General features: G+C 44.8%; 1 non-coding gene and 1 pseudogene across 1 annotated transcript; one reads left to right on the top strand and one right to left on the bottom strand.

The window, feature by feature from the left end:
• The first annotated feature begins 5,926 nt into the window (after positions 1 to 5,926).
• LOC126005383 (uncharacterized) lies at positions 5,927 to 6,063 on the top strand (annotated as a pseudogene).
• On the bottom strand, positions 6,031 to 6,137 carry LOC126004886 (U6 spliceosomal RNA). Its single transcript, XR_007494111.1, has one exon. It is a non-coding gene; the product is annotated as a U6 spliceosomal RNA (small nuclear RNA).
• Positions 6,138 to 9,696: the final 3,559 nt, after the last annotated feature.

Here is a 9,696-nt window from a genome sequence, read left to right as displayed (position 1 = left end):
AGTCTCTGCTCCAGGTAGGGACAAAGGCATGTCTCACAGACTATTTCTGAGGCCTCTAGCATCAGGGAAACCCCAATCCTGAGTCAGAGAAAGAGAGGCTACCCAGGTCACATACTCCCCAGACCATTGGTGACATAGTGGGGCAAACATGTCTGATGTCTGAGCCTGGGTAAACTAGGACCAGCTTAATGGGAGGTGTAGGCACACACTTGTCTGATGTCTGAGCCTGGGTGAACTAGGACCAGCTTAGTGGGTGAGGTTAAGGAGACATACCCACCCAGGCTTGTGTCTCATGAGATCTGACTGTGATACACTGTGACCACCAGATCCCTCATACTTCTTCTCCAGAGGGCCAATCACTTCTGTCCAAATTGCTGCTGTCCAGTCAGACAGTGACTTCATAGACAAGCTGCCTTGTTCTTCACACTGACACAGTCATCCTGGCTCCAATTCCATGAGAATTGGAAGAGGGACTGTCAGGAGGGTAGACCCTGTTCACATAGGCGATGTTAGGTTTGTCTCTACATAGTGCGTGTGAAACCCTGGGTAATGGGGAAGATCTTGGGGGAGTCAGAATGCCAAGGAAAGTCAGTAGCCATGACAGGGCAGTCATGGCAGTACTGGGGCATTCATTTCTGTGGAGCAGTGCTCATCGATTCCCACTGAGTGGTCTCCACTGCCCACTGTTTTAACAAGTGAGTTCTTTTCCAGAGTCTCAACAGAGGACCTGGCAGGCAGGAGAAATAAAAGGATTAACGTCCCAAGTCCTCAAGATTTGTGTGGGCTGATATGTGTCCTACTCAAGCCTTTTGCCTTTGTTCTAAATCTTCTCCACCTGGATTTCTTCCCCTCTCACCTGCCCAGACCATCCTCAACCTGCACACCATTACTGTACCTTTCCCCCAGCAGAAATAAGCCTGGAGATTGTCCATCCTGGCTCCCAAGGGCGTTGTCAACAACCTCTTTGCCACCTCACAGCTGGATCTCCTCAGTGTTCCTGCATTGCTGGCTATTAGAGGCTGAAATCAGACACACATGCAGAAGTAGAGTGATTTCTCTCTTCAGTTCTGCAAATGTGTGGGCTGAGGTCTTGGCTCACCACATGTCCATTGTTCAGTCTGTGTGGACAGTTGTTTGCAGCTCCTGACCTTGGTGATTAATATGGTTGCTTGGGGCGCTACTTTCTGTAACAATGAAATCTGACTAAGTCCCAGGAGGTTGGGAGAGGAGAATAACCAGAACTGGATCTTTGGTGCTTCCTAGCTAAGAGTCCAGAGGACCATAAATACCTGCTCTATGACATGTTCCTCCTGAGTCCCATGGATTAGGGGGTGACCTGAACCACCTAATAGCTCTATGCATAGTTAGGGATAAAGGTACCCACTAAGTGAGCAGGGCTGATCTCAAATAAAAGGTGAAGTCAGATGGGCTGTGTTCCAGTTGACATGGATCAGGTGGTGAGGGCACGAGCTTGGTGATGTGTACATTGGGGAGATATTTTCAGGTGAAGGAGTGGGAGAGTTTCAGCAAACCTGATGTAGGCAGGCTCAAGATGAGCAGGGCCTGGGAACTAACATGTGTGGCTGTTCCAACTTGCAACTAGAAATTGAGCTAGAGCCCAGGTATTGCCTGGTGGTGCAAGATTGAGCTCCATTTCTGGGGAAAACCTGGTATGCGGATGAATCTAGCTATGCAGCCAGCTTGATGGACCCCAGCTGTCACTCAATTCTCTGTAGATGTGATTCTGTGCGCTTAGTAGGTGGGGACAATGTAACAGGACTTGCACCCCCGGCCTCCCTGTGCCATGGCAGGCTGGCCGTGGTGAAAGGGGTATTGGGACAGGACTGCTGCTCAACAGAGAACCCTGGATTTCTGCAGATGGTGGCAGCACAGCAGGTTGCTGTGTGCTGGCTCCAGTTCTATAAAAGGGACGGTGAATCAGGGTGGGTTCAGCCTTCACTCTGCAGAAGAAAGCGATGCTGTGGGCACCTTTGTCAGCCTAACTAACTTCCAGTTCCATCACTCATGTACTGCTGCAGGGCTTCCCTGGAAACATTTTCCTGCCTTGGAAATACTGTTCAATTTAAGCTAGCCCCTTTGTGTCCGAGAGTGGTCAGGACACCCATTTGACAGGCACTGTTCAGGATTCTTCCTGAAGCAGAAGCAGCCATGCTCTGCAGGGTCCACATGGTCCCCAAGAACCCTGGACTAGGTGATAAATGTGAGCAGCAGTGGACGTCCGACACAATAGAACATGACCAAAGCGGATTTTTGTTCTGTGGAAGAGAAAGTGACAGTCCTCCTCTGGACCAGCACCAGGCAAATAGTTGAAGCTGGGTCTCCACACAGGACTGAAATAAGGCAGAGACAAGAGAACAAAGTATCAAGTCAGGGTGACCACATTCAGGATTAGAGTCTGCACTGTCCTTTGCATTCAATATTTATTAATTAGAATAAGAAATGTTTGCCGGACAAGAAGATCCATTCTTCACATATCCTGGATAGAGTCCTTACACTTTTAGGAGACTGCATTTTAGAAAAAAGATTTGGGGGTTTCATTTTAATGGTGCTTCTCTGGATGTTTGCCTATTAGTGTAATTTAACCTTCCCATGGTTTCATCTTTCCCAAACAAGCAACAATCTCTGGGATTTATCTCCTTTGGTCTCTCATTTTCTTCTGATAGTTTCCTGCACAGATGAACTCACTCCCATAGCTTCAAATGCCCCTTCAATCCTTCAAAAAGTCTGTTCTACATCTTTCCAACACAAAATACAATAAAATCTCAACTTACTCACTTTGCTCAATCTTAAATTTAAAATAGACGCTCTGAGTCAGAGTAATTTGAAGCCTGGGCTTCCCTTAGAGTGCCTGCTGGCTTTGGATTCAACAACCACCACAGGTGGTTAGAAGCATTTCCCAGTACCAAACTAGAGTGGTAAATGCCCACTGAATGGATCCAACGACATATATCCAATTGATGGCTCATCTAAATGCTTTCCATGATTCATTATTGTCAGTTCAAGTAGCTCAGGGGTCTGGTGTGAGGCCAAGCAGGCCCAGGGATCAGTGTAGGGTCAGAGGTTAGTTTGGGGCAGAACCAGTGGGGAGACTGCAGTGCTTCTGAATATGGACAGTGAATCTCAGAGGCTTCAAGGCTACTTCATGCGAGAAATGCTGGTGTGCCTGCTGCTTCTCATGGCATTGCCAGAGTCTCTGTGTATTGCAAGCTCTTCCCTCAGATCAGCAGGCCTGGAAGAAAATCCCACCCTCAATCCCAGAGTACAGCACTCTAGGGTCTTGGCAGTTGGCCTGGAAGTCTCAAGTTCAGGTGAGCAGATGGAGTCTGGGACCAGTTTGCAATGTGACCAGGCCAACTGCCTTTTCTTCCTTTTTCTCTGGACCAAAAACAACATCCACATTGGGATCACAGAACCCATTCCATCCCTCGGTTTAGTGGGATTCACTGACTTTTGACCAGGTGGTCCTATCGAGGGTAGGGAAGAGAACATCAGGGCCACTAGATCAAACTCGAATGTGTTGGGTCAAAGGCCTCCTTTTGGGCCCTCAATCAGACTACCACTTAGGTAGGGATACAGAAAAGTCTCACAGAATGTTCTGGGGGTATCTAGCACCAGGGAAATCCCAGTCCTGAGTCATAGAAACAGAAGCCACACAAGCCACATGTCTAGAGTCCCTCCCTGAGACAGTGGAAAGTACGGGTACACACAAGTCTGGTGTCTGAACCTTGGTAAATTGAGATCAGCTTAGTGTGTGAGGTCAAGGAGACATGCCCACCCAGGCTTGTGTCTCCTGAGATGGGACTATGACACATTGTGGTTTCCAGTTCCCTCATACTACTTCCCCCAAAAGGTCACACTCTGCTTTCCAGGTTGCTGTTGTCCAGGCATAAACAGTGTCAGCTTATACAAGCTACCCTGTTCCTTGTGGTAACACTGTCTCCCTGGCCCTGATATCTCATGAGAATTGGAAGGGGGCCTCCAGAGGGTAGATCCTGTTCATACAAGTGGTATTGGGTTTGTCTGCACAGTGCATGGAAAGCCCCAGTGATGAGGAAGATATTGGGGTCCAGGATGTCATGGAAGGTCAGTGGCCTTGGCAGGCCAGCCTACAGTACCAGAGCTTTTATCCTGTGTAGTGGTTCTCATTGGTTTCCACTGGGTAGTCTCCATTGCTCATCTCTTTAACAAGTGAGTCCTTTCTCAGGGTCTCGGCACAGTGCTGGCAGGCAGGAGGAATTAAAGATTAACACTCAGGATCCTCAAGAATTGCACAGGGTCAATAGGTGTCCTTCTAGTCCAAATCTTCTGCCTTTGACCTATGTCCCCTCCATGAGGATTGCTTCCCCCATAACCTGCCCAGATTTCCTCAACCTAAACCCCCACCCTGTATCTGTTCCCCAGCACAGATCAATGATTAGATTGCAGAGTCCTTCTGACTCCAAGGGCATTGTCAACTGTCTCTTTGCCACCTCAAAACTGGCAATCCTCAGTACCCTTCATTGCTGGCTATTAGAAGCTGAAAACTGAGGCACATGCAGAAGGAGAAACTGATGATTTTCTCATCATGATTTAACATGATGTGGTCAACTCCTGGCCTTGTTTGGGTGTGACTCTTTCTAGGGATTAATTGTTTACTCCCAAAGTCTGATTTAACATGATGTGGTCAACTCCTGGCCTTGTTTGGGTGTGACTCTTTCTAGGGATTAATTGTTTACTCCCAAAGTCTGAGAAGGAGCATGTAAAAAGTAAGAATAAGCTAATTTAAACCTCTGCTCTTGGTGCCTACAAGGTCAAGTTAGAATGATCGGAACTTGAAAGTATCTCTCCTCCCTCATCTTTGTCTTCTCCTAATCCAGGTCTTCTTCCTGCCCCTTGGATTTGTTAGGTGAAGAGAGGGAACACAGGGCTAATGTTGATGGAGGTTTTTGATAGAAAGAGGTATGGACAGAGTGTATATATGAGTTTCTTCAGAAAGGCTTTAGGGAAATGTCAATGGCAAAATAAAGAGGGAAAAGGGGGGGGGGTGTATATTTGCCTTTCTTTACAAGGTTTTTTGCTGCAGTATTCTGTACAGAGCTTTACCAAGAAGTTTTTCAGGAACTGTCATCAGGAACTGCCTTCAGCATAAATAACTCTTATTTATTTATCCATGCACATGCACACATACACACATAAACACAATCACACTGTCACTCGTTCTTACAAACAAACAATGGTTTTCCCTTTAGTCCAGGAGTATACAATGGCCATATTATTTCTCAGATGGAATTTCAGACAATTAGCTTCTGCCTTTGATATGTTTGGCTATCACCACATGGCCTTACACCTCAATATCCTGTGCCATTCCACCATCACAAGCATCTTTCTGCTCATTACTCCCTCTGTCCTTCTCTTAGCTCACTTGTTTTTACTGGGTCTCATAAGTAGTGATATTGTTTCTTACCTTAGTAAATAATTGTCCATCTATAAATATATATTGTTCATATATAAATATATTGTAAATAAATATAAACACATACAAATATAAATATAAATAAATTGTCCATATATAACTATAGGAGTGAAATTATCTTTGAATACATATTTAGTACTTCCTGATCATATAAAATTTGAATTTTTGTCATGTCTCCATATCATTTTTCACAGCAGCAGAACCAATTTCTATTTCTGGTGAGATAGTCTCAGAAATACTTTTCCTCTATCTTGTTATTAATACTCATTTCCTATCTTATTAATATAAATAATAACCTCAATTATGAGCTTTCTCCCTAATAATATGTAGTGTGGATTTTTTATTTTTGAATTTTGACCCCACTTCTTAAACTTTTTGAATGTTTTTCATTTTAAAATATTTATATTTAAATATTTTAAGTTTTGACCCCACTTCTTAAAAATATAAACTACTATACTTACCTGGCAGGGGACATACCATGATCACGAAGGTGGTTTCCCCAAGGCGAAGCTCACCTATTGCACTCCGGATGTGCTGACCCCTGCAATTAATATAAAAAATATATAAAGTACTTCAGGAATTTGTGTGTCATCCTTGCACAGGGACCATGACAATCTTGTCTTTATCATTCTAAGGTTTGTATATGTGCTGCCAAAGTGAGAAGGAAAGGAAAGTTTTGACTTAGAATAAAAAATACCTCCACAAAAATAACTCTACTATCCCCACAATGATTAGCATAGTCAAAGAGATTTTTAGTGTGGGGAAGAAATTGTAACACGTTAATTGTGATCCAATGATAAGGCTAACATTTTTATGTGAAATAACTGAATTTTCAGAGTCCAGAGAGTTCACACCCCTCACCCCAATCACTGAATATCAAACCCATGACATGAATTTTTACGTGTCAGGCTTTAAACGTGAATTAAATGTTTCATAGTGATGCAGTCTTAACCTACTATGCATATATACAATATTCTTCTAAGAATAAAGAGGCAGCAGAAATCACATTGCCAAGAGAACAAGGGCAGTTCCAGTGAGAAGGTAGTTACCAGGAAACCAAGGACACTGATGCCAGTGATCCAAAACTGCCAGCAGTTAGTGATTGTTAGTTAGAACATGGGTAACTGTAGAACTGTGAGAAAATCCATTTCTGGGCTTGAAACTCTCAAATATGTGGTATTTCATGATGGTGACTGTGAGTAACTAAAACTCATTTGAAAGGCCACCAAGACATGGATTCAATGTCTTAGACCACGTAAGGAATGCAATTTCTCTCCTTTGTACAAATAGAGCATTTCATGTTGACTTCTAACCTCTCTCTCATAGCTATGTGAGAAGAAAAGGCTGGAAAGGTATTCCTATGGCAGTAGCCTCATGTTTGATAATCTTAAAGCATCTTGCAGGGGGCACTAATCTTGAGCTTTCATTTCAGCTTTTAGAGCCATAGATCATGGGTGCTGTTTTATGACTTGGAAACTCTTCTAAGCTGCTCTGCCTATTTACTCATAGTGCCACAGAATGTCAACAAGGTACACTCTTTCTTCCATCCATTGACTTAGTGACAGCTTACCAATACCTTCCTTAAAGTTTATACACCAATTTGGAATCCCAATTGTCATTTAGGTCACCTCTTATTGCCTGGTGGGCCAGCATTTTTATTATCATGATGTCATAGGAAAATAGTTTAGCAATTATTTTGGACCTTGTAATCTGACCTTTGATAATCCTGAAAACAAATATTATTAAGGGTTCTTCACATACCTCCACCTGGTGGTCAGAGATTGGTCTACACCAGTGTTTTTCAACCTTTTTTGTGCAAAGGCACACTTTTTTCATGGAAAATAAAATCACGAGGTACACCAACATTAGAAAATGTTTAAAAAAATTTAACTATATGCCTATATTGACTATGTATAAAGTAATTCTATTGAATAGGAATCAAATAAACACAAAAATATTTTATATTTGCTTTATTATGAAATAAGAAAGTATTTTATAATTGTTCATATTTCTGTTCACTTACTCAGTGAGAAACCTGGGTCTGTTTGGCTAAACACAACGCTGATATTCTGGCAGGAATCGAATAAAAACACACATGCAGCTCTTCGTCAACAGCTCTCAGTCTCTCTCTGTCTTTAGTTTTTATAGAAATCAGGCTTGAAAAGCTCATTTCACACAGATATGTAGTGGAAAATGAGAGCAATGTCAAAATAGCTTTGTTTATCAGAACAGGAAGCTCCTTTGGAAGTATCCAACCAAAAACTGTCCAAAGGTAGATTGAGTAGAATGAGGTGAGCGGAAGGGAGGAGAGCTCAGAGCTGAGACAAACAGGAGAGTCCTAGCAGGAAAGAGATGAGCACCCAGAGAAGAAGCCTCAGTTAGTCCCGTGCCCCTGCCTAAGTCCAGGTGAGGAGTATCACGCTGAGGTCTCAGGGAGAGGAGGACTTGGACATGGGGGGAAGGGACAGACATGAGGATTGAAGGACCTAAAGGGCAGCAGAGCCGGGGAGCGGTCTGTCCTCAGAGGTTTCAGGGTCACTCCATTCCTCCTTTACATGTCCCGAACTGTACCCCATCTCTTATCCTCCTTTGCCCCTGCTGGTGGAAAAGCGACTTCAGGGCCCCAAGGACAATGGGGCCAAGAAAGCTGGTTCCCCACATCATGTGAACCCTAAAGAAAGGAGTCTTCCTGAGAGTGTTGCTGGCTCCAGTGCCCCAAAACCCACTCAGGCCCATACGCCTGGCTCCAGGACTGCTGCTTGCATCTCGAAGACTGTGGATGCAGATCAAGAACTGGCCTAGCAGAGTCCCCTGTGATGGCACCTGAAGCCTCTGCCCCCAACCCAATCCCCTGTGTCAACCCTGCTCTCCCTACCATGGACAACAGGGCCCCTCTCATGCTGGGAGAGACCCCTCCTAGCAGGGGATTCCTAGGAATCCTACAGAGCAGTCTAATGAGGAGGAGGAGGAAGAACTAACTGTCCAGACTGGCCTTCCTCTTGACTTCTGAGCACAGCCTGCCACCCTGGAGTTTGCCTCTGAGTCCTGCCCCTCCCTGCCTCTGGGCCCCGCTGCCTTAGGGATGAGGCGGGTCTCCTAAGAGAAGAGGTTGGGAGGGACTCCATTCTCGCCCTCCTAAGAGAAGGGCCTTTCAGCTCCCTGGCCCTGCTGCTGCCTCATTGAAAAATCGTCGAGTTTGTGTGGGCTCAGGTCTGGCCCTGCTAAGCAGACCCCCAGCAGGAGGCCCCCAGAAAGTGTGGGGGTGTGACTGTGGACCTGAATGGCCTACCCTTCCTGCAGAAAGATGGTTGCTGCCTGTGGTGGTCTTGAGGAGGATGAAAATTCCTGGTATCCTCTAGGATAGGGGTGAGTGACTCCCTCCTAGCTTCACCTGGTTTCTGGCTGCCCTAAGCGCCTTGGGCTGCTCCTCCTGACCGTCAGAGAGGGCTGATCTGTCATGAGGAGAGGGCAGCATGGGTGGGGCAAAAATAGTAAATAAATTTCAGTTGGAATCACTTTTGGGTTCTGTCTGCTCACTGTTTTCCTGGGAGTGTCTGAGAGAAAAAGAGGTGAGAGATTTCAGGCGACCCCTCAAAAAGTATCATTCAACCAAGAGTCGGAACGGTCCTCTCTACCTGAGCAGATGTGCTTGGTCTCTGTGTTCCCACTTGCCAGTGGACATAGGCAAGGCTCCCTGCTTGATATCTTTTCTTGGAATTAACAAAAGATGGAATATAATAGAGGGCACCATGCTAAGAGATGGCAACAGCATTGAGGGACAGGGACAGGTGATCTCTCTCCTATAAAGAATATAAAGAACAGTTTGAGGGAAAAAATGCCAAAGTCTATAGAGTCTGGGATCTAGTTAACAGATCTGGACTCTCCAAGGAAAGGGAATTTTGTGGATAGGGAAACAGGGGAGTATTTGGAGGGGAGCCTGAAACCAGTGAAGGGAACAGACGCTCTGGTAGAGGGGTGCACTTGGAATGTTGTATGGATAAATCTGCACATTAGAAATATTAATATCAATCATTAAAAACTTTTTATAAAAGTTCAGAGCAAATCCAATAAGGTATTACAAGAGATAGAACATTACAACAGATAGAACATTGGCCTTACAAATGGCCCAGTTTGGTCAGATCATTGCACTGCCTATGTTCCCCGAGGCATTGCCAGAAATGACCCCTAAGCAGAAAGACAAAAGTAAGCCCTGAATCGTATGG

The sequence above is a fragment of the Suncus etruscus genome, chromosome 3, assembly GCF_024139225.1.
Source record: "Suncus etruscus isolate mSunEtr1 chromosome 3, mSunEtr1.pri.cur, whole genome shotgun sequence".
NCBI classification, from domain to species: domain Eukaryota; kingdom Metazoa; phylum Chordata; class Mammalia; order Eulipotyphla; family Soricidae; genus Suncus; species Suncus etruscus.
Note: the sequence above shows the minus strand (reverse complement) of the source record. Positions and strands in the feature narration are given on the sequence as shown.